We start from the raw sequence: 27,112 nt of genomic DNA, 5'->3' as shown, positions 1-27,112 counted from the left end.
ATTTGAATTCAAGACCTCAGATTTAAAATTTGAGGTCTCGAAATCAAGCATCTGAAAGCACACAACTTCGTGCGACAAGGGTGTTTTTTTTTTCTTTCATTGATATCTCGCAACTTCGATGACCGATTGAGCTCAAATTTTCACAGGTTTGTTATTTTACGCATATTATGTTGAGATACACCAAGTGAGAAGACTGGCGTTTGACAATAATTTGCTACCCATGTTATTGCATTGATTGTCCTTTAAAATATTAAGTTAAGGCTAGCATGAGAAGAAAATTGAAGACTAGGTATACGTTTTCGCTGTTGTTCGGTTCGCAGGTGGTAATTTGGTTGCGAATGTAGCCGGGGACCATGAGCCTTTTCAAGTATAAATCATCGTTTATTGTCTTTTTTTTCGTAAGAGTACATTCACTCCAATCTTTCATTTTGCACAAAAAAAATACATCAACCAATATGCAGGACATTTCTTCGAATAAGTCTAGGAAGTCATGTCTCCGGGAGAAAAAAAAAACGTGTATCTCCTGTCAGTGAGTTTGTGCACGTTCATTGATGTTTTGATTTTTGTTTTTACAAAACTTCCGAAACTGCGCCGACATACACTCATTGAACACATCGACACTCCGCCATGTTTTGCCATCACAACTCGATCCGCGAGCAATTTGATATGTTCTTGTGTTTCAAGAGGAGGGACACACTCTTTTAAAGGGTCTATATGTTCTTTTTGTAAGGCACAAAACACAATGTCCACAGATTCAGATTAAACTTATACAGTTTGAAGATAATGATGTATTTTCTTTTAGAAATCATTGAGACAAAAAAGGAAATTCATGCTAAAACTGAGACGCAAATTATTTTCTTTACATTGTTTTACTCACTTCTCAAAAATTGCAGCAACTCAGCAACTAATTTCCAAGGGAAGCTATATTTTATCTTGAAACGGTAAAGTTTGGTGTAAATCTGATGGACATTGTGTTTTGTGTGACAAAAAGTACCCAAATGCTTTAAGCAAGAAAATCGTAACTCACTATAAAAGTAATAGTTAATTCATTGAATGAGAGTTTGCCACTTTTTAAAAGTAGTCTTCAAAGCCCCGACAGAATCTCACTTCTAAAAGTGTTCACATAGATACGGAAATGATGGTCTTGATTTTCCAAATATATCTTTCTTTTTTCAAGAAGTTTAACAACACAAAACGTACTATTCGCAATCGAAAGCTGTAGCTTTTTACTTCAACTAACTCAATTTGGAACCACGTGCAGCTTCCAGAAACTATTTACGCTTCGATTGTGGACGGAAATCGAATCTTTCATAATTGTTACGAGGATTGTGTTAAAAGCCTTTGCTGTCATTCATGGTTTGTCGAGGCGAGAGTGGCAATAAATACTTCTCTGTAGCTCCCCAAAGAGAACCTTACCTTCGCTGATGCAGCTCCCCAGATCCACCTAACAAATCGTCCCCCCTTTTATCGGCTGAAGTTTCTGCTCCGAACCAATCCCTAGCGGAATAGTAACTGAGCTTATTTTTTCTCCTTTTTTTTAAAGGCATCTTATATAGGATTCCTTTTGGCAATTATGAACGTCTTCAGCGTAGTGGGAATACGTACCTTTTAATGTGGCCTTTGTTAACCAACAAATTGTTTAGTCTTAATGGACTTTTAATCTTCATGTGAAAGGGGGAAACTTGCAATGTAAGACGTGTGTTAGAGAGCGAGGAAATGACTTTATTTGAATCAAGCTGAAATTCGATTTCGGAATTCTTATCATTTGACATAATGTGATCTTACACTTTGCTGTATAATTCGCAATTACTTCCTCTTCTAAACATGCTTCTGATACTGTTGACAACACAAAATATATCATCCACTACGAGTATGGTACCTGTGTTTTGAGAGCCAAAAATGTATCAGTTTATATAAATATGTCCGCTTTCCTAAAAATGAACCAACATTTTATGAAATTATCGCGGTTTATCGGACTGATTGCTACGAGAGTTCGAAATAAACAATCACCACTCACACCGATACAAAATTGCAATTGTTAACGTTAACGACAGACAAACAAACAAGAATTGGACGGTACATCAATATTAAATTCAATACAATACAATACAATACAATACAATACAATACAATACAATACAATACAATGTAATGGGTTTTTATATAGCTCCATTTCATTTAGACCACAGCGCTTTAGACAAACAATAGCAATGCAAATAATACAACAAATGAGCAATAAAGCAATAAACATAAACTAAGGAAAAAGATGTTTTTTAAGTGCTTTCTTGAAAATAGGCAGTGAAATTGAGGTGCGTATGGTGATAGGAAGATGGTTCCACAGTCCTGGAGCAGCTAAGACAAATGATTTATATGCAGCGGATAGAAGAGATTTGCTGCTTGGTTTATTTTCAGCAGGACGGGTTTTATCTGATGCTGAGCGAAGCCCAGCCCTAGTTTGAATGTGAAAAGAAAAACAATATGTTGGGTTTCTGATAGTTATCACTTAAACAAACAACTGGATTGACTTCGTGAAATGGTGACTCAATTGCAACAACTGCATTATGAGACCAATATGGTAGAATTCATGGAAAACTTCTAAATTCCTAGAAACCTACATCGTCAACGAAGTGCCTTGTATGAAGCAGCTAGTCCGACATTAATAGAGAATTAAATGGCTAATACATTTTAACATGCTTCTGATAGCGTTTGCTAATAACAGAAATTAATTTTGTATTGTATTGTATTATGTTTTATTCCAAACTGGAACACACCCCATAACCCTGGGGAGGGTAACAATACAATAAAAACAAAACACATTGAATGAATAAGTCATACGGAAAGGAATTTAACTTAGAACAAAAACAAATATTCACACAGTTTGATTTTCTTTTAAAGCAGTAAATAAAAATACGTACTTGGCAACGAAAATAAGAATAGCTTCATCGGGAGTGTCCATCAAAAACTTAAACCTGTCTTCCCTGCCAAGAGTTTCAAAGCCTTTGTAATGATCAATAATATAAGCCAACATAATATGCCTAAGGTCGTTGTATAATATGCAGTTCGAAAACAATTATCAAAGCACTTTAGGCTCATTACTTCAACTTCGCATGAAGCGTTTACATCATTATACTTTGAATGATGTATGAGGTTCAAGAACTGACATGGTTTACGGATAAAAATGTCTTATTGCCGGATGATGGTCCAGAAAAAAAAACGGGGCTTGGTTGCTATAAGGAATCTATCAAGGTTTTTCAAGTGTGATGATGTCCTAACATGATGTTAGGAGATCGGTAAGTATTAGGTTAAGATGGGAATGTTGCAGGCCCTTGTATTTGATCATTGAAGCATGCATGTGCATGGTTATACATGTGAGTGTTCACCTGGGGCCAATTTCATAGAGCTGCTTAAGCAAAAAATTTGCTTAAGCACAAAAATAGCTCGCAATTATTTTACACAAGTTACTGGCCAAAATTTCATGCCATATACATTGCTTATGACTAGTATTTAGCTGTTGTTTACTTAGCATAACAATTGGGTGGAGTCTTGGTCGGTAATCTGATTTTACTAAGCAATGAATGTTTTGCTTAAGCAAAATTTTTTGCTTAAGCAAAATGTTTGGCTTAAGCAGCTCTATGAAACTGGGCCCTGGACATGTGTGATGTGGATGTCATACTAGTGATGAGCAAATCTTGCAAACGGATTAAAAATGATACCAAAGTCTTATGAAGCGCATCTACCAACAAGGTACTCAATGCGCTTAGTATACACATTTATACAGAAAGATAATAATTGAAGCTAAGAATTCTAAAAATTGTGAAAACCCAATTATGTATTACCTTACAAAGGTTTACAAGGTGCTTAAATGGAGCTGAACTCAGTCAATTTGAACTGGGGTCAGACTGACCCAGAAATGGTTAAGAGGTTTTAAATGTTGGTTCCCACTTATCAGTGTATCCATGGCATTGCTCCCAACCTATCCTCAAAATTTAGTTCAGGAGTATCAAACAGCTACAAATCTGTTAACTTCACATAAATTTCTCCTGACTCCCCAGTAATCAAAAGAATGGTTCCCGCTCTTTCAAACACGGAGCAGTTCAGTTATAAAACAGTCTTCCAGCAAGCTGAGACATCAGAACAATTCAAAACCCCTGGTGAAAACAAGTCTGTTTATTTTGAACAACCGTTTATTTTCCCTTTACTTCGCACTAGGGTCCTCACGGTGATTATGTGCCTATATAAAAACTGTTTATTATTATTATCATTAAATGGGCCAGGCACCACGGGACACGAAAACCAGGTCAATTCTGTCCCGGGGATGTTTTGAATGTGTATGACTGTTTTAAAGACACTGGACATGTTTTACGTGGTAACGAGCAATGGAGAGCTGTTTATAGTATAAAAAAAAAATCGTTATGAGAAACGGCTCGCTCTGAAGTAACGTAGTTTTTGAGAAAGAAGTCATTTCCCACTAAATCGAAATTGCGTCATTGAAGCAATCAAAGTAGGCCCGATGTGATTGAAATCCCTATCAAAACGCAGACAACATTGTTTTGTTGTTTAGAATTCCCCTCATACGTGACCGTCAAATTTGACAAACATTTTTACAGGTAAAAATTACTGATGGTGTATTAATCATACAGAAATGTACCCCTTAAAAACACATGCCTTTTTGAGGTATGACGGACGTGATAGGAGTGTACTGTTAGGTTTGGGTGTACACACAAACCTTCAAAACCATATCATTGAAAAATGTGAATTAGGGAATTAGTCCCAGCAACCAGCGTTTAATACTCGAAGCAACCAAAGTACTACACCATTCGCTTATTGCGTGTATCAAATGGTACATGTCCTCGTATTCGGAGGATACCAAGTGACAAAACAAAAAAGAGAGAGCAGCAGTTCCCCATGTGGAAATCCTAGAAATATCTGTGTTAAAAGTTTATGAAAAGAGAAAGTTCATCACAGGGAAGGAGGAAATAACAAGCATCGATGCAGAGTGATGCATTTTTTATGCTTAGAGAGTGTAAATAACATATATCACTAGAGAAAGGGCGAGTTTAATTGATCACCTAAAAAGGGTTGAAAGATCTAATAGCTTTAAGTTTCGACCACTTGCATGTGATTTCACAAGCCAAAAGAAGCTCCCTCATCGATGTCAAGGTGGAGAGTTGTTTCGACCTCGATGAACAATAAGAGGAACGAGAAAAGATCATTATATGCACTAAGATACATGCTACCTAGTTTCGACAGTTCAAAACAGACTCTTTGATCTCCAAAAGCACTTAGGCTTAAGTAACAAGTGTGTAAAACGATGTGTAAATGAAGACCTATCAATGGTAGACTTGACTCAATTCCCATAGACCTTTTCGCAAATACCGGGGCGCGCGCGTAAAGCTTGGAATTAGGTGCATTGTGGTCTTGCTGGTATCCAAATTTGATCCATATCTATCCCACAATGCACCTCATTCAACAGTCTGCGCTTGCGCATTGGTATTTGCGACAAAGTCTATTCTCATGTGAGAGGCCCTCAAGCATATCGCGCCAACTAGCAAACAAACCGTCACGTGCACGCTCGCCGTCAAACTGTGTTTCTCCAATCTTGTCAATTTCAACTTCCCCGTCTCTGCAATCCACAAGCGTGGTGTTATTTAATCCAAGCCCGGGAAAATGATATATAGGAACCCCCAGAGGGTAATTTATACGGTATCCTCCCATTCTTTCGGTTCAGCTCGCACTTTGCTGAAAGATATACTAGCTGTCCCCTCTAGATATGAGTGCACAAACAGATATATCCCCGATCTACCTTTTTCAAGATGCAATGTAGTCCCGAAACTCTTTAGATTGATTGAGAACCTGCCTAAGAGACACAGGGTGAATCTGTTGGAGCAGATGTATCCGGAGGCAGGTGTATCAAGGGGTACAAACTTGGTGTGGATTTGGAAACTCTCTGTGGTCACAAAAGATCTTAAACATCCGCTATAAGTCAGTGCTTTGAGCGCCCCTAATGTTCAGGAAGTACCACCTTTCAACGGCACACCTGCTGCACATTTTCACCTGTTAAGAAGCTGGTCCACATTCTTAAAGATGGCACATCAATGTTCACTTTAGAAGGAAGTGTCTGGCCCCAGTGATGCATGTACAGATGCAGATTAAGGTGTTTGTGCACCGTGCGCGACACGGCTGGTCGATGATTTTGGTTGCTTCCCTGGGAGTACCTTCATTACCACGCAGTAAAACACCTCATCCATTGTGGATTGTCAATCAAAATAAGTAAGGTTAACCCGCATGTGCACTTTGTGATTCCTTAGAATCATAGTTGGTGTCCTCCCCTATCCTAAGAACTAAAAATAGTCAGAAGTTTTTACAAGTTCAACACACCTCACGTGAGCGTTTGTACTTAAATCAAACGGTTGCAAAATATTGTGAGTGGACACGTGGCATTCTTCAGGGCTTGACAATCGTCTCGTGCAACCGAAATAATTTCAAAACGAGTAAGCATTTCCATGTTCAGTTTCTGCAAGCGCAGCGCTCGTTTTTCTCCGTTATATCGATAGACACAAAATTAGACAAGTTCTGTATCAGTATCGAGCCGATCGATAAGGTTTTTAAGTATGGACTTTGTAAGTAAGCTCTTTGTTGTTTAACTAATTTGACTAAGCCTTGTTTGATGGTCGTTGCTGTGTTTTCATCTTGTACAATAATCAGAGTGCGAAGCGGAAATCAAAATTTAAAACCGAAAAATTTAAAATATTTAAAAGTTAGTGTAGATGGGATCTGATCACAATTTTAACATGTGTTGCTGCGCAATCTGTACTGCAAATATCTGGTATAGTTTGTAGTTTGTGACGTCAAACATCACGCTGCATTGAGCCTGAATGGACCAATCTTCAGAAAGTCCCGGAGGGAAAAGTTTTTGAGTCGGTCGAAGAAATCACGTCCCACGGGGGAACCAGCAGCTCCTTAGAAGTGAATCCATTTAACTTGTGCTCCAATTCGAGATAAAAACCTTGATATAAAAGGAGCGATGCCGTCAGTCGTCTGAGATGGGAATTAAGGTAAAAACTGGTTGTAATCATGCTAAAAAGGTAATCCTTGCGAGGAAATCCCCTCGAGTCCAACTCCATAAGACTGATCAAGCAAAGTAGCACATACTGATGATTCACATTCCCCTTCTTCTTTACCGTTCTCCATTCCACAGTGGCTGATTATTGACCCATTTCACCTGCCGTCATCATCAGAAAAATCTTGAATGCGCCATACTGGTGGGCAATTTCACTGTGCGTTTTCATATATAACTCTATGCTGCGCGTTATGCAGTAAAGTGTACATTTTAGGCGACGCGGCGTTAATACCTGAAACCTAACTGCCCACCAACATGGTGAGCGTGGCATTGGTTGCCGCGTGTGATGCGCGTTGCAAGGGGTCAATAGGCCTACATATAAATAATCATCGGTCTCCGTTATGGAGTGCGTTTTGTCGACCCCAACCAAAAACTGTTTCTGACGTCATAACCAAAACGGTAACCGAACTCACAACTCGATTATCGTTCAGTCTGAACAGTAGAACCAACGACCAACAACCGAAACAGTTTTTGGTTGGGGTCGCCAAAACGCACTCCTGGTTGATACCGGAGTATTACCACACAGAACATGATGTAAATTGATGTATATGGAACTCATGCTTTGCTTGTCTCCCCACTCGCTCTCTTCGTCTCCCTCTTACGAGTCCCAGGACTATTTTTTACCCCTAATGATAATTCCTACTGTAGACGCAATTGCTTTAGGTTTTCTCGAGTGAAGCTCACTTACATGTTTTCTGCAGATCGGTCGTGCATGGTTTGAAATCACTTCTCAATTCAGTAACTTTAAAATGCTATATGTTGAAAGGATGCCATTGTGTGTCCGTGCATGGTTAAGAAAAAACTTTTCAATTCAGTAACTTTAAACGCAATCTGAATCAGGGATGTTTTAATCAAACATTTAAAAACAAAACAAAAAAGAACATGTTTATATCGCAGTTAAAACTTAAATGCACATGCAAACATCAATTTTTGGATATTTTCCACCATTTTATTCCTCCGCTTCTTGCTATTTACTATACAAAGGGCAAGGGAAATGCTCAATACGCGTTTGGAGAATTGGGCAGCTCGGCCAAGTTGCCATGACGTCACTTTTTGTCTGAATGTCCGTTTGGGTTTCCGGTATCAGCAGACTCCCCTCGGGCGGCACTACTGTACAGTAAACAACGCTGTGTCGCATTTCTTTCTTTTCCATCACTACACACAAGATTAATGCGGTCCAATTGGGGCATAACATGTATAAATCTACACATAGTTGGGTATTCAAAGGCAGCAGACGAGTATATACCCTGAAGTCAAAAAGGTGTCGTATTGCTCCGTGTGTTCCGAAAGTAGGCTAATGCTAATATGTCCGGACTACAACAAGCTCACCTGTACGAGGTACGAAGCTGACTTGCAAATTACCCATGCTTGGACTTCGCAGTAAAGCGGAAACCGGTGCCTTATTTCACGGTCATGGAGGAGGAGATCAAGGATGCGGTACCTTTTGGTGGAAAATAAATATGTGCAGATGCATTTCTCCAGAAAGACATGGTCTTGACTCTCGTCATAACCCAACCAGTAATTTTTGCATCTTCTCTAGGGACATTTTAGATTGAGTTCCGGTCCACTGGCTTGACTAGGGGTCTGTTGCCTACTGTAGGGGCATTGGGGACGCACTTCTCTATTATGAGGAGACACTTTTTGTATGACCTAACAGTAACTTCGAATACGGCAATTAAAGGACCACGTTGCCTTGGATCGGTCAAGTTGGTCTTTGAAAAGCGGTTGTAACCGTTTGTTATAAAATGCACATGATAAGAAATATATTTAAAAGTGTGTATCACTCGAAAGTGCGAGGTTTTCCTTTTACCTCGTCGACTGTTAAACACGGTCGGCCATTATGGGAGTCAAATTTGTCGACTCGGTTACCGTTACAAACGGTAACAAACGCTTTTTCAAAGACCAACTCGACCGAGACAAGGCAACGTGTTCCTTTAACCGTGCTTTCTAGAATCTTAAGGGTTAGGTATGGCTATCTGGGGCAAAAAAAAAACAAGTGGCAGTGGGTACACACATTAGCTCACCCATTCTCTCCATGCCTTTTCTTCCCCTTGTACTTCCGCAATACAAATAGGTCAACCCATTTTCCGGACAACTTCGGCTCGTTTGAAGGACTATAGAAAGAAGAAAACAAGATTCAGCTCATTGCGATTCTGCCCTTTGACGGGTAATCCATCCAGTTTACTCTTGCATTTATACAGGAGCATTGCCGTAAAGTAAACTGATCCAGTGTATAAGGGAGGAAAGGTGAGGCAGCGCTACCATACAGGGCAGCTTGGCAACCCAAACATCCTCAAACCTTGCATAGCAACCCCCCAAAACATCAAACTTGCTCAATTGTGCGTGGGCTATGTTTCCCCCTTGTCGGGAGGGGGCTGCATGCCCCTTCCGTCCACTCGATCAATAAGTGGAGCATGGAGAAATTTCAAGGAAGTCAAGACTTGTGAAGACACATTAAAGGCACTGGAAACGTTTGGTAATTGGTAAAACCTCACTTGGTGTATCCCAACGTATGCACAGAGTACTACGCCCGTAAACACTAGGGCTCAATGGGTCATATTTTATGTACAAGAAAATAATGCAAGACAAACACCCTTGTTGCATTACTTTAAGTGTTTTCGGATGCATAAACAAAGGGCTTCAGCTGAAGTTTTTTTATTATTTATTGAGTGGGAAACTACCTCTTTCTCAAAAACTACATTACTTCAGAGGGAGCCGTTTCTCACAATGTTTTTTTCTATCAATAGCTCTCCATTGCTCGTTACTAAGTAAGTTTTTATGCCAACAATTATTTTGAGAAAATACCAGTGTGGAAACAGTGTCCGTGCCTTTAACATGAACGAAAGAGAGAGAGAAAGAGAGAAAAGTGCAAAACATGCAAGAGGGGTAAACATGGGAGCCCCACACGAGACCTGAATTCATTCCCAGCAGAGGGCAGGGTAAAGGGGAAGACTCACAGACAGTTGTATAACATCCTTGATGTCAGCTGCCAAGGTGTACCATATGCTTTTCTTGGATAGTGCAAACACCTACCCAGACACATTAGCCTAGGTATTGTGGATAAATTCAACATGGGTTTTATAATACTCATCCTAGACTGGGCCCCTGTTATTATCCGTAAGGACAAAGACAGGTACCTGCTACTCAGACCCAGTGATTCCATTAGATACAATGATATCATTGGATACACGTGCGGTGACATAAGCTTTCCTTAGATGCCAAAACAGTACACTCCTATAACGTCCGCCATAAAAGTTTTACTGAGTATCTTATGTTAAATGAACGTAGGTCAAAGGTGAATGAACATGCCCGTTGGAGGCCGGTCTCTGGCGTTATTCACGAATCTCGAAGTGTGACGTCAGATGTTCAGACTATACTCATCTTAGAACAATGATATTTCACGAATATAGCAGGCTGCTTATTAAACGTCACGGTTGAGTTTAAGTATTTGCGTATTACACTAATTGAAGACAAATATTTGTTATATTACAGACTAACTCCTATTTTATAAATAACCTCATTTCTACTGTTACATCCAAACACAATGCGTTAAAATACATCTACTCGCTTTCATGATCAATTGCCGAGCAACGTGGTATATTCAGACATGCGTTGAGGCAGTGGGTTTGAGCCAATCAAAGGTTACTGCTGGTTTCACAGTGTCTAGAGTATTAAGTATTGTTGTCTAGCTACTAAATCACAACAAAGAATGGGTCAACCGCAATTGTAAACTGTCAATAATATTGGAATATTTCAAAGTCACACTTCCAGCCCAGGAGTTACGCTTGAGAGCAAGGCATTTGGGGCGAGAAAATAGCGCGTCGAGATCGTAGACCACTGGGAATGAGGTTAGCACTTAGCGGCATCACAAATTCACGCATCAGCCTACACCTATACGAGATTTGCAATGTGGCTTCCGGGCCACCGTAACACACACAGCACCATGCTGACATTCTACAACACTAATCGCCAATCAAAGAATGAAGCATAACCAGAATTATGGAGACCATCTTTATATGAGTAACGTTATGACTATACCCAGGACAAATTCCAGTTGACAAAAAACAACAACAATGGTATTATTAAAATGGGATCCCATGCAAAATTTGAATGAGTTTTTATGGAACTAAAATGTAATTGCTGTGGAATTTGTGACGTATTCAATGGGTTGCTATATGATCAACAGATGATCCATTAGAACCCAATTGATTCACATTCAATATATCAATGGGACTCTACGGGAATTAATGGGAAATCTTTTCCCGGGTAACTGTGTAGGTAATGAATTATGGCCTTTTAAATTAGATCTAAACAAAGTTAAAAAATAAAGCTGTCATGGCCTTTCACATGATCTGCACAGAGGACCGGAAAAAAGTCTCAATTATACTGATGAAATAAGTAAACAATCAGCAAAGCTTACAACTGAAGCTATTAGTAATTGAGTAAATGAGGAACTTTATACGACAACCGAAATTGATACAAAACAAACTTACACACTGCATCACGTTGGCATATTACTACTTTAGTCTCCAATTAACGTAAACTTATAACCAAAGAAAACCAAAGAAAAGCGTCCTAGACAGTACTGTATTGACTTGTATGACTATTCCAATAACATCCAATTAGCATTCAAAATTAAAGCTGCCGATTCCCTTTCATATGATCTGCACATGGGACCGGAACATGTCTCCATTATGTCATTAAAACAATAGTTCAACTGAAGCTATTAGTGACTGAGAAATTGGGGAACTTTATATGACAGTCCAAATTGATACAGAACAATCATTTGATCAGATATGAAACATTTATGGATTAATTACAAAACTAAGCGTAACATCATCCTTGACCATGAAACGTTTTTATTTGACAAAACAGACTTTAAGTGTAAAGCTACTAACCTTATTTTATTAATTTGCCGTTTTCATATCTACAAAATGAAAATGCCCAAGAACAAACCATCCTTCTTAGTTTTCAAAACAGAACTCAAAAATTATTATGCCATGGAAATTTTTTATTTCCACTTCTAACAATAAGTTGGCCAGTTTCTATCACAAATGGGATCACTATTCTGTTCTTTTCCAAGATTAATGTTCTAAGGGTTAATTTTCTTTTAATACGCTTTGTCTTGCTTTCACTAATACTGTATGTTTGTTTTGACGATCTGATGTACGTTTTTGTGAAATGTTGTGAATAAACCATTATCCCCCGGGATATAAAACAATAAACAAATAAATTATTCATAAATTGTTTTAACCATGAAATAATTATGTTAACTACATTACGCATTACTACATTACTACATTACGCACTATTGTTTGGCAAACACAACAACAGAGTTGTTACTTTTTGCAGACGCATAAACGCGTATTGCGTCATGCCACAATCAGCCCCAATGCATAGACGCAAAACCTCCATGCGATATATCCAAATCAACATATAGGGTTTATTTAGTTGAGCTATGATCTACACTCTAAAAAGCTGGGTCATAATTGACCATGTTTCAGGTCGTAGAGGGGCTTGACCCGTTTCAAGGTCAGTGTGACCCGGAGTCTGTGGATCATACTGACGCAGACAATAACATGTTTGAAAAGATAAAGATTGTGTGGTATATCCAGGGCCACCGTAACACACACAGCACCATGCTGACATTCTACAACACTAATCGCCAATCAAAGAATGAAGCATAACCAGAATTATGGAGACCCCTTTATATGAGTAACGTTATGACTATACCCAGGACAAATTCCAGTTGACAAAAAACAACAACAATGGTATTATTAAAATGGGATCCCATGCAAAATTTGAATGAGTTTTTATGGAACTAAAATGTAATTGCTGTGGAATTTGTGACGTATTCAATGGGTTGCTATATGATCAACAGATGATCCATTAGAACCCAATTGATTCACATTCAATATATCAATGGGACTCTACGGGAATTAATGGGAAATCTTTTCCCGGGTAACTGTGTAGGTAATGAATTATGGCCTTTTAAATTAGATCTAAACAAAGTTAAAAAATAAAGCTGTCATGGCCTTTCACATGATCTGCACAGAGGACCGGAAAAAAGTCTCAATTATACTGATGAAATAAGTAAACAATCAGCAAAGCTTACAACTGAAGCTATTAGTAATTGAGTAAATGAGGAACTTTATACGACAACCGAAATTGATACAAAACAAACTTACACACTGCATCACGTTGGCATATTACTACTTTAGTCTCCAATTAACGTAAACTTATAACCAAAGAAAACCAAAGAAAAGCGTCCTAGACAGTACTGTATTGACTTGTATGACTATTCCAATAACATCCAATTAGCATTCAAAATTAAAGCTGCCGATTCCCTTTCATATGATCTGCACATGGGACCGGAACATGTCTCCATTATGTCATTAAAACAATAGTTCAACTGAAGCTATTAGTGACTGAGAAATTGGGGAACTTTATATGACAGTCCAAATTGATACAGAACAATCATTTGATCAGATATGAAACATTTATGGATTAATTACAAAACTAAGCGTAACATCATCCTTGACCATGAAACGTTTTTATTTGACAAAACAGACTTTAAGTGTAAAGCTACTAACCTTATTTTATTAATTTGCCGTTTTCATATCTACAAAATGAAAATGCCCAAGAACAAACCATCCTTCTTAGTTTTCAAAACAGAACTCAAAAATTATTATGCCATGGAAATTTTTTATTTCCACTTCTAACAATAAGTTGGCCAGTTTCTATCACAAATGGGATCACTATTCTGTTCTTTTCCAAGATTAATGTTCTAAGGGTTAATTTTCTTTTAATACGCTTTGTCTTGCTTTCACTAATACTGTATGTTTGTTTTGACGATCTGATGTACGTTTTTGTGAAATGTTGTGAATAAACCATTATCCCCCGGGATATAAAACAATAAACAAATAAATTATTCATAAATTGTTTTAACCATGAAATAATTATGTTAACTACATTACGCATTACTACATTACTACATTACGCACTATTGTTTGGCAAACACAACAACAGAGTTGTTACTTTTTGCAGACGCATAAACGCGTATTGCGTCATGCCACAATCAGCCCCAATGCATAGACGCAAAACCTCCATGCGATATATCCAAATCAACATATAGGGTTTATTTAGTTGAGCTATGATCTACACTCTAAAAAGCTGGGTCATAATTGACCATGTTTCAGGTCGTAGAGGGGCTTGACCCGTTTCAAGGTCAGTGTGACCCGGAGTCTGTGGATCATACTGACGCAGACAATAACATGTTTGAAAAGATAAAGATTGTGTGGTATATCCATTTTTGCTTTTGTTTTTTTTAAGCTTAAGAGAAGCAAGTTACGGTGACAATTCCGCTTAAGGACACAAGGATATTGAACATTTTTCCCCTTAAGTCTATTTAATGACTAAAACAGCCATTGACCCCTTTCATGTGCTTACTGTGCCACGCTCACGTTTTGGTGGTCAATAGGTTTACACGTTAACGCCGCGTGGCCTAAAATGTACACTTCACTGAGTAGCTCACAATGACATTGACCACCAAAATGGCGTATCCAAGATTATTCTGATGATGGCGTCAGGTGCATTGGGTCAAAAGACAGGTCGACAACGACACACCCTATTGAACTAAAGAACTCCTTGTGACTGTCTAAATCAATATGCCACAATATCACAAACAACAACAATGCCCATTCTTTTTCTGAGCTATGGTAAAATAAGGCTACAATACTACAAATATCCACCACGTACTTTTTTGAACTCTCTAATGACGAGCAATATACCCTTTACATAATTCAAGTCTGCCTCCTTTCTGAATGCACTCTCTGCAATCCATTAGTATGACTTAATCATCAAGTTTACATAATGTTTTTGCAATGAGCTATCGCTAACTTCAGTTGAAAGCTAGCTTGTCCCCCAGGCCCCCAGAATTGAGTGTTTTGGAGAGTAAAATCATGAGCTGGGTATTCGCAAGCAATCATCGAGTACTCATGGAAATCTCATCACAGTAATCACATGGGGCCCCGTATTGTAATTGTCAGACCAGTCTTTAAGGATTCAATTTCAATGTTTTAAATTGAATTTAACTGCTCAACTTTGGCTACCTCTGGGGCGCTGTATAGTTAGAAGATCAATAGTGACTACACAAGAGCTTTCTGTAGCAATTTTTTGCATAACTACACCAGGTAAGGTCATCAATGACCTGCGTGCTGAAACTCGGCACGTAACCGTTCTGTCAAGAGGCAAATGTTCTCAGGCAACAGAGATACAACTAAGTTGGCAGCATGATTGTGTAAAGACAGTGGACACTATTCGTAATTATTAGCGCAAAACATTACTTTGTAACGAAAAATGGGGAGTTGTTGATAATATAAAACACTGTGAGAAACGGCTCCCTCTGAAGTAACGTTGTTTTCGAGAAAGAAGTAATTTTCCATGAAATTGATTTCGAGACCTCAGATTAAGAATTTGAGGTATTCGAACTCAAGCATCTAAAGGCACACAACTTCGTGTGACAAGGTTGTTTTTTCTTTCATTGTTATCTCGCAACTTTGACGAACAATGGAGCTCAAATTTTCACAGGTTTGTTATTTTATGTATATGTTGAGATACACAAAGTGAGAACACTGGTCTTTGACAATAATCAATGGTGTCCAGTGTTTTAAAAAAAACAACAAACTATGTAGGCCTAGCGGCATTTTACCTGATACAATATTTCGGTACTGTCCCTTAGAATAACATTGGGTTTAATTGTATTTGAAGATTGCCTTTAACTGGTAGAAAAAAAGTTGCAGAAAAAAGTTACAAACATCAACATTTCATGCTTGCGTCTATCCGTATTTACTTAAGTGGCATTTAAAACGTTTCGCATCGTAAACAGAAAATCAAGTGAGGTTTGTGGAAACACCATCTCTTTATTGAGAAGAACCAGTGGTTTTCACAACGATGGGTGACTCAATTGTACTCAGCTGACTCAAGATGACTCACTTGTACAAGTGAGTCATGCTCGACTCAAGTAAGTCATGCTTAGTTGACTCAATGGAAATAAGGCTGACACATGTGTGTGCTCATGTAAAATTCACGAAAACTAAAAGCTCACAATATTAAATTCTGTATTTTTTTTTGAACGCAGAGAAAAAAGTGTATAGTGCGACTTTACTAAGCCAGAAGAAGATTAAGTGAAGTCTATAAACCCCTTGACTTTACTTTCCCCCTTATATTTCCTTATAATTAATTAATAATTAATTATTATTAAAACAATACTATCTGCTGAAGTGGATCTGTGTAGTTGCCCTTGTGCCCGCACAGAGCCTCGGTTATCATCGACTGGAAAGGACTGCACTTTTTCTGAGCAAATATTTATGACTAAAAAAGTAACTTTGACTTTTGTTTGTGTTATTTATTTATCCTAATGCCTTGTCCCTGTTTAAAAGTTTATCCCTTTAAGTGCAGCAAAAGTACAGTCTGCGCACCCGTAGCCCTTCTGCCGTGTCGAACTCAAATAATAAACACATTATTCGACAAAAGAGCGACGTTTATTTTTAAGTTCGACAATGCCGGCAAGCTATGCCGAGTACACGGCAATTGTATGACGTAGGTGATGACAAACATTGCGCCCTTGCCGTCTCAAATCGAATTGCATTCTCAGTCGGGCGATTCTCTTGGCGGGAATACGCATGCGCAAAACTTTTGGAGACAACAAATATGTTTTGTTTTCGAATAATGTGAGCATTATTCTTGCTAGCACTAAAAGTTATAACTGGGATGGGATGGTATTACTGGAGCAAAAATGTAGATTTCAGAATTAATCTATCTGATTTGTTGTCACTCTTATTAGACAAAAACGTCACTACCATAAATGTTAATAAAACAAAATAAGGTTGGGGACAACATCAATATGGTTGTGTCATTACAAATTGAGTGTCTCCCAGCTCGAATTCCCATCATAAAAAAGAGCCTCTCATTTTCTCCCGCGTCGCCATTTTAAATTATCTAAATATTTTACTAAATTCAACATTTATCACTCATTCGTTTTAACTTCAGCACTCTCTGCCAAGCTAAAATCATTTGAGTTCGACACGGCAAAAGTGCAACGTTAGGCGGAGGCCTGAATTTATCACTTGGATTTAATACATTATTGTTGTTCCAGGTTTCTGGATTGCAGCTCGACAAACTAGACTTTCACAGAAGACTCGAATGTTTATAAATTCGAACCATTTATTTTAAGTGATGCAAAGGGTAAAAAGTACAAGACGCAAAATGATTTGTAACAAATTACTGCATCTGTCTGCTGAAATGCAGTATTTACTAAACGGTAGTTGGGAATACAGATGGCATCGTATAAAGTGCAATGGGTTGAGTGTACGAGCTGCGATAGAACTTATAATTGGAAAGGGTAGTCACAGTAAAAAGCTTGGGTCTGTGTTTGAGTACACTGTTGATTAAAGACACTGGCCACTATTGGTAATTGTCAAAAACCAGTCTTATCACTTGGTGTATATCAACATGTGCATCAAATAACAAACCTGTGAAAATTGGAGCTCAATTGGTCGTCAAAGTCGAAGTTGCGAGATAATAATGCAAGAAAAAAATACCCTTGTCATAAGAAGCTGTGTGCTTTTCTCAAAATCTAATTCTGAAGTCTTTAAATCAAGTTCGTGGAATATTACTTCTTTCTCGAAAACTACGTTACTTCAGAGGGAGCCGTTTCTCACAATGTATTATACTAGCCACACTTATCCATTACTCGTTTTTATGCTAACAATTATTTTAAGTTATTACCAATAGTGTCCACTACCTTTAAAGATTAATAGTTTGATATCGGTCGATTTGCGTGCATTAAAAAAAAACATTATGTTACTAATATTCATGGTTTGTTAAAATACTGCTATTATATATACAGCGGCTAAAAACCGCAAGGAACAGTCATTAAAAATATCCAGTCATTAAAAATATTATTACATATCATAAATAAAAGGACTGAAATATCGAATAGTTGTCAATAAAAACATATAAACAAACAGGCACAACATTTGTGACAGTACAAGATTAATAAAAAAATAAAAAAATATTTACTGCTGAGAACAAACCTATGAGTTAAAAGGATCTACGTTTGGGGCAAGAAGACACGATTACTACTCCCACCAAAAATAAGATTGATTTGGCCGTCCTGTAGTTATTGTTTTTTTTTAGTTATTTTATAGTTTTAATAGTATTAGTTTCAAGGATTTGGCCATGGCTTTTATACAAATATACAACAAATACATATTATGACTTAAAGGCAGAGGACACTATCTGTAATTACTCAAAATAATTATTAGCAAAAAAACGTACTTGGTAATGAGGAATGGGGAGAGGTTGATGGTATAAAGCTTGTGAGAAACGGCTCCCTCTGAAGGAACGTAGTTTTTGAGAAAGAAGTAATTTTTCAAGAAGTTGATTTCGATACCTCAAATTTAGAATTTGATGTCTCGAAATCAAGCAACTAAAAGCACACAACTTCGCGTGACAAGGGTGTTTTTCTTTCATTATTATCTCAGTTACCAATAGTGTCCAATGTCTTTAAAGGAACGCCTTGGATCGGTCGAGTTGGTCCATGGAAAGCGTTTGAAACCGTTTGTTATAAAATTCATCTGGTTAGAAAGATATTGTAAAAAGAATAATATAATCGTCCACACAAACATGCCTCGAATTGCATGGTTTTCTTATACACGTAGTGAACTGCCACGACAGGCCGTTTTGTGGAGTCAAGTTTTTTTATTAAAATTACTGGCTGACCATGTTAGTTTGCTGTAAAAGGAAAACCACGCAATTTCGAGACATATTTGTGTGTAACACTATATTCTACTTTTAAAACATCTTTCTAACCATATCAATTTCATATTAACAAAACGGTTTCAAACTGCTTTTCATTTACCAACTCGACCGATCCAAGGCAACGTGTTCCTTTATTAAAAGTTCGTCTTGATTTGATTGAGCCATAGTATTGTATACTTAGTTGTTGTTACTGTATTATGTAGTATTAAATTCAAGGACTTAGTCTATGGCCATACGGATAAACAATATAATATTAATTAGGACTTGAAAGACCATATTTTATGATGAATGAGCTACAACTGTAGGTAGTTGTTGTTACTGTTTTATAGTTGTATTTATTCAAGGACTTGGTTATGGATAAACGGATAGACATAAAATACCATTATAAGGACTTGAAGTTCATCTTGCGGAACGTCACAATTCAATGTAAATTGTAATTCATAAATACCTCAGACAGTTTCGCTATTCCTATTGGTTAAAAGCGCGTCACGTGGGTGTGTATAAACCTTTGTTTATAACCAGTTAAAAGTGTTGAAACATGGGCGTGACACGCGAGCTTGCACCTGTAGATTTAAGACAGTTTCTTCATTCCTATTGGTCGAGAGCAACGGCTGCCACATCACGCGATACGCGCGACGCGCACAGCATTCCCTTATGAGGAGTTGTTTACTCGAGGGCCTTACCATTTCATAGCAGGAGGGGTGTTGTGTTGAAAAAAATCATTGTACAATGAATTTTTGCATTTCTTTTTCTTTTTGACCAAACATTTTTAGAATCCGGATCGGTTTTGGGGGAACATGGAGTTAAATTATTTACAATAAGGGAATCAAAGTGTGTTTAATCGGTTTTCAACTAGTGGTTTAAACGCCATGTTTAACTCCATGTTCCCCCAAAACCGATCCGGATTCTAAATATTAGGAGAACTGACCCCCTTTTGGGTCAGCCTGACCCCAACAAGGTTATACATATGATTTTGACTCGGATTATGCGTCAGTTTGATCCATCTCTGTGGGTCGTTTTTGAAACAGATTCCGGGTCGAACTGACCAGAAATGTGTCAGGCTCCCTGTCTCCGATCCACTGGAATCCGGTCAATGCTGGGCTCAATTTCATAGAGCTGCCCAAGCACACATAAATAGATAAGCACAACATAGTTATGCTCACCAGAATAAGACTACCAGCTAAAACATACCATGTCACATGAATAATTTGTGACTGGTATCGTACTTGTATTTACTCACCAGAATATTGTTAATATATTGTTTTATGTGGTATTGCGGTACTTGTGCAATTTTACATTTTAATATTTTATATGTTGCTGTACAATATTATAGGATTGTAAATTTCATGTATTTGTATATACTTGACAAATAAACCATTCATTTAAATTCAATTCAATTCAATTAAATTCAATTCAGAATTCTCTGCTTAAGCAGCTCTTTGACATTGGGCCCAAGCCCTGTTTCAAGGATATTTGTATTGCATTCAGCTAGAGCCGAAACGTAAGGCCGTTAATATTGTTTTTATTTATAGCGTTTTCCCATTAATGTGTGGTATGACGTGGTTAAATCTATGATGTCCTTGAAGGACCACGGGAAAATACACAGGCAAGTACAAATTGTGGACTGTCTTGAAGGACTTAAACCGCAAATAACTTATTTAACACTGGGAGTACAATCCCAATACCACTGGAAAACCATCACGATATCACACATAATAATTATAAGCTACCTCTGTTATTTACAATGCCCCTTCAAGGCCACCGTAACAACTATGTTATTTAAAATGCCCCTTCCGGGCCACCGTAGCAACTGGTCTACTACTTCCATCTAATCTATCATCTCGTCCATTACTGTATACAGACAATGCCCTCATGAGGATGTCTCTCTTTGCTTGACAATATTTGGAGTAAAGAGTATGTATATTCTAATACCATCAACCAATAGGTAAAGCACACTGACTGTTTCAACTTCATGACCGGCTGCATAGTGAGGTATATAAAGAGGCAGCTACCACTGGCTCCGTCCTAATGTCTGAAGCCCTTAGCGCATACGCAAAGCACGCGTATTTGTCAAAACAATCGCAGGCCAAGCTGGCCCGAGTCGAATTCATAGCCGATTCCGTGGTTTCGAAAAGGGAAAAAATTCATAAATACATCAGACAGTTTCGCTTTTCGAATTGGAGGAGAGCGCGTCATGTGGGGTGTTTAAACCTTTGATAATGACCAGTGTTATTTATTATCGGTTGTGAGCGGGACAGTTTCTTCATTCCTATTGGTCGAGAGCAACGGCTGGAACAGTTGTTCCACACTCTCGCAATACGCTATTTCCTAGCTGGAGGGGTGTTGACATTAATCATTGAACAGCTATAATTTTTTGCATTTATTTTACTTTCTTACAAAAAGTGTTGATGTTTTTTGACCTAAAAGGTATTAATGAATGGGAATCAAAGTGGGTGGATCGGTTTTCAACTAGTGGTTTAAACCCACCGAGGCCTGGTTCTTTATAATTTACCTCGACTTCGTCTCGGTAAAATTATCAAGAACCAGGCCTCAGCAGGTTTAAACCACTGGTTGAAAACCTCTTCACCACACATTGATGATCTTATTTAATGAACGTGGAATTACAGTACATATAAAACTATAAACATGCAATTAAAACTATAAAACTAAAAGCTCATCATGGGCATTTCAAAATGCAAAGTTGGTAAAAGGAGAAGCTTAATCATGATAGTGTACTTAAAAAATAATTAAATAATAAGCGTTCCTTCTATGTTCAAATATATGCTGGTATGATGGGAAGGGTTTATCACATCGACGAAGACACGGTGATGACATCTCAACGGCTGTTTCATGACTGGGAGGAAAATTAATCCACGGGCGGGCATGCCATTCCCTGTAACCATGGAGGGAGGAAGGAAGAGAAGGAGCTCGAACGACCCGCAAAACCGCATAGTAACAAAAGAATACTCTGACAATGCCCCTGTCAGGCCAGTGGAAAATACGGTGGTTGATCTCCGCCAACAAATAAACACCTTTTCAGTAGGGCGTAATAACGCCCTAAATTACGGCGTTATTACGCCCTAGTTGAGAAATAGGGCGTTATAACGCCGTAATTTAGGGCGTTATAACGCCCTATAGGGCGTTATTACGTCCTAATAGGGCGTTATAACGCCGTAAAATAGGACGTTATAACGCCCTAATTTAGGGCGTTATAACGCCGTTTAGGGCGTTATAACGCCCTACTGAAACAGTGTTTATTTGTTGGCGGAGATCAGCCACCGTAGGAAAAAGATAGGAGACCTTCAGCTGGACGGCCGATTAACGAGCGGGATTAAATCTATTTGTACAGAAAGTGTGGTACCGCCAATCTGCACTCTTGCCTGCGTGTAAAGTTGAATCATTGGAGACAAGAATTGTGAATATACACGTTTTCATTTACAGTTTGTGGTGTTTCACGGAAAAATCATGGCATATTTTTTTTGTATTTTTTGTGACTTTCCGGTCACTAGCGGTGGTTCAAAATGTGGGTATTAGCACACGAGGGTGGTTGGTCTTCAATTGTGTTTTTCGATTTGGTGAGCATAAGTGTACACAATTTTTATCAGGTCTCAAAAAAGTTGTTTTTCTGTATTATATCCATACGACATATGGCACCATAGTTGAGTGAAGAACCAAGTGCGACTTTTGAAGTACCTTCGTTCGAGCTCCTTCTCTTCCTTCCTCCATGCTGTAACCTAGTCTATACACAGGGGTTTTGTCAAATAAATCGCCATTACCGGACTCAAAAAAGTTGTTTTTGTCTGTATTATATCCATACGACATATGGCACCATAGTTGAGTGAAGAACCAAGTGCGCACGCGCAAACTCACAATACGCCAGGTCGCCCATTGTCTGTGTAAGGTATGTCGGTGATTACGAGGTGTCGTTAAACGGTTGCGGTACCGCAGGTTCGACTTTTGAAGTACCTTCGTTCGAGCTCCTTCTCTTCCTTCCTCCATGCTGTAACCTAGTCTATACACAGGGATTTTGTCAAATAAATCGCCATTACCGGACTGTTCTTGCAACATTTTGTCCACAAATAGAAACATTCACTTTTTACAATGAGACGAATTTGAAATTCGGTAAGCACAAAAATGGCCGCTAAGCAGCTGTAAGAAGATGGGTGCAGATGCATTTACGATTTTTTTTCCAGTGTAAAGATGATTGTTTCAATTATACATGCGATGCTATAACTTTGCATATTGTGAAACAAGCCATTCATATAAATTACCTTTATAATTTATAATAAAAGGCTCTGAACACTATTGTTAATTGCTCAAAAAAGTTGTTAGCATAAAAACTTACTTGGTTATAAGCAATGGAGAGCTCTTGAATAATATAAAACATTGTGAGAAAAAGATCCATCTGAAGTAACGTAGTTTTTGAGAAAGAGATAATTTCTCACTTAAATCATAACAGACTAATTTCAGGCATGTTTGAATTTGAAAGTACACACATTTTGTGCAACAATGGTGTTTTTACTTCCATTATTCTCTTGCAACTTCGATAATCAAGTGAGTCTAAAAAGTTTTCACAGGCTAGTTACTTTACGTATATCTTGGGATACACCAAGTGAGAATATGACCCAATTTTATGGCTCTACTTACCGCCAAATTCCGCGCTTACGATCACCGTTAGCCGCTTACCTGCAAGCGCCGAATTTCTTCGCTAGCTGTGTAATCGTACATCGACTAGTAACGTGGAGTACGCAGGCGCACAAGCCGAAATTCCCCGCTTACCAGTGAAATACGCTTGGCGTTAAGGCCGGTTTATAGTCGGTCGCGCGACGGTCGCGCGATGGAAATCTTGACGCGCGATCCTATAAAACACAGTTTATAGTCATCGTCGAGACCTCAGCGATGCTCAGCGATGCGTCGCTGAAAGGCGCTGGCGACGTCGCTACAGAGTTCAACTAATTGAACTTTGACACGATCGCTGACCTCACTTTTCATCCGTGAACCAATAGAATCGTTGGATTACCGAGAAACGATGAATATGCAAATATATCAAGAGGCCGCTTACAAATAAAACAAAATGGACGACCGTAACTTTGTTCGCTGAGCGGTGTCCTAAAAAGTTAGTTTTTTCTTGTTTACGTTCGATTTTTGGAGCTGGTAAAAGTTACGAACATGTCGACAGGAAGGAAACTGCATGGGCAATCATTACAGTAACATTGCAGTCAATGTGTGAGTATTTTAAACAGTAAAATTAACGAAAAAACGTCTACCGAGTGGGGCAGTTTTTTTATGTATGCGTAGCCGTATGCACAAAGAATACAGATCACACTAAAAACAAAATACCTTGATACAAACACACACGTACCCCCACTACTACTATTAAAATGTATTGTAATACTTTGTTTTTCATCGAACAAAACTGGGTTTTACTGTATGTCATACGACAGCTGCATGCTGCATGTTCTTGTTTTACCCTTCTCAGCTTAATTAAACTTTCTTGGGTCGAGTTGATTTGACTGATCTCACGACTCATCACTTGACATTACTTTAACTTAGCAACAGCAGTACAACTTAGTTTTTTGATAATAAACACGAGTAGCTTGTTTTTTAACATAGGAGAAACAGTCATGTAATCCAAATTTACAATTGAACACACAGACGGTCGGACGGTATTTTGAAACATTTATATATATATATATATGTGACCCTCTCAAATACTAAGAGTCGTAAAGGATAGAGAGGCTAACGGCAAGTTGTTATCTTTACAATCGGTGCACCATTTTATTTCCTGTAGAAGTGTAAGCAGACGAAGACAAATACATATGCTGCAAAATGTTATGTTACATAAAATAAATTGTTCCGTTCCAACCCAAGTCAAAACAACTCTTGGTACTTTACTGCTTAGTAGTAGTAGTATTTTGGTAAACAGGTAAATATTTATTAAAAATGCTACATACATTTGATATACTGATTTTTTGGTCCATTGGTCTACTTAGGGTAGTACCCAGTTTGATTGTATGAAGTAATTTTACTAATTTAATTCCTGAGTGCAACTCCCCCGAATAACTTTCGTCTGACTCTTGAACTGTTTTCTTCTTGTTGCCCATACCAAGACTAGAGCCCTTTTTGGAGTGAAATTGCACATTATTATTATTTTTGTTTTCTCAGTTTAGTGAGGAACAACTAGTGTTTTTAAAAAGTTAAAAGGTCCCCAACAGTGGAACAAAAAACAGTGGGCTGTTTTTATAAATTTTATACTGAATATAACTTGGATCTCATGTTTACCGATTCTAGTTCGTTTGCAGATTGTTAGGTATTATGGATACTTGTATTTTTCAAATTAATATAAAGCTAAATTTTACATGTTCAATTGTTAACTTTTGTATTTTGAACAGCATAAAGTGGCAAATGCTATGGGAGATTGATGTACACATCCCTTTGTGAAAAGGAGCAGGCCATCAGAGGTTCAGGGAAAACCAACAAGTATTGAGTTGCCAACTGATCAGCATCATATAGAAACAGGTATGATGATTACATCCAGGGACAATGGCATTGCTTGATGTATTCTTGACACACAATTAGTAGAATATGCATAAAACAATTCCAAATCATACAATAATTGATTGTGTCGGTTTTCAGGGCTCGAAATCAACACTGGACCACAGGCCAAGTCCAGTGGTTATAGCGCTGGGCCAGTAAACTTACAACCGTACAAGTCCAGTGGTATTGTTTTTTTTTAATTTGAATAGTAACACCTCATTGCATTTTAGTACACATATCTATTGAATGCCAATATATATTCTTTTAGTGCTTGTTCCACAGCAGTTTCAATGTAGTGTGTAGAAAGTGTGCTCCTCATATCGATCCCAGTCTTGTCAAATTCTCTGGTCCAGTAAAAGTCTTGTGATTTTTTCCCCCAAATCGAGCCCTGGTTGTATTAACCATGTAAACAAACTGTTGGAAAACTCTTCATGAAGATAGGGCTATGTAACATAATGAATTTGTTTTTTTGCAAGTTTGCAGGTGAAGTTTGTATTTTGTTAAAGTCCCAATCTTAGGTCAAATTGAAAAAGAGTATTATGTTAACAATTGAAGGATTTTGTTACAATGTTTTTGTTTGTTTTTTTGTCTCCCTGTATTAGAACAGTGGGCATACTTTCTACACAAAACAAAACCTCCAGTTTGCCAGCCACACTTGCAGCATCTGTGATAAAAACAAATGGACACAAGGAGGACATCCTTTGACACAGACATCTGATACATCAATGATAATAATGTTGAAGAAAAGCTGCGATGAAATCCTTAACTTTAAAACTTTACTTTAACAATGATAGTCCATCAATTTAAATTTCCTTTGCATTGTATTTACTACAAACATTCTACAGCTACTCAAGTCATTCCTGATGATTTGTGCACTTGCTTTTCTATAAAAAAAACCATTATTTAAAATATAATCGGTAAAAATTTATAAATTTGCCGCTGCATTAATTATGCAAAATTATAGCTTAATGTTCGTTGTCCTCTTCTGTACATACTGATCACTCTCTTGCTCGCTATGTTTAATAAGTAAATTGTACATTTAATTTCATTATAAGTTGATTTGAAATAAATAAATGAACAAGTCAAAAAACAGTAGTCTGTTTCTTTTCTCTTGTTGAGTTCACAAAGTTCAAACTAGTTAAATTCTGGACACTTTATTGATTTGTGTGGCTTGTATCTTTTTCATACCAATATTGACACAAAGTGATTCGGAAGCAGTGGTATAGCTATGACTTTTCATGGGGAGGGCTAGGGGTTAGTAGTTTTAACATGTGGGCAGGGGTTGCTTTGTTAGTCGGGAAGGAGTATGCTGTGCGGAGGGGGGTGCTTATGGCATTTTGTGGCTGCGTGTCCATTTTCCCCTTTTTTCAGAGGAGGGGGGTATTTTATTTGTTTGGGGTAGCCACCCCCCCCCCTCCCTGCTGACTGCACCGCTGATTCGAAGTGTGGGAATTGTATTTGTAAAACCGAACGATTTAATGCCTGTCATATGTTTGGTACACTTCAGAACAGCAATGGTTGAGAAAAACTAACGGAATTGTTGCTTTACAATATATAACGCTTCCCATCGATGTTCCCTTTCAGAGAAAAGAAACCCAAACATGTTTTTCAAATAATACTTTGCTGTTTCCA

General features: G+C 37.9%; 1 long non-coding RNA gene across 1 annotated transcript; it reads left to right on the top strand.

Annotated features, from left to right (window-relative positions):
* The first annotated feature begins 23,997 nt into the window (after positions 1-23,997).
* LOC139936220 (uncharacterized) lies at positions 23,998-26,359 on the top strand. The gene is made up of 3 exons (XR_011785918.1): positions 23,998-24,169; positions 25,336-25,462; positions 26,083-26,359. It is a non-coding gene; the product is annotated as an uncharacterized lncRNA (long non-coding RNA).
* The last annotated feature ends 753 nt before the right edge of the window (positions 26,360-27,112 follow it).

Source organism: Asterias amurensis, chromosome 4, assembly GCF_032118995.1.
Source record: "Asterias amurensis chromosome 4, ASM3211899v1".
Classification (NCBI taxonomy): domain Eukaryota; kingdom Metazoa; phylum Echinodermata; class Asteroidea; order Forcipulatida; family Asteriidae; genus Asterias; species Asterias amurensis.
Note: the sequence above shows the minus strand (reverse complement) of the source record. Positions and strands in the feature narration are given on the sequence as shown.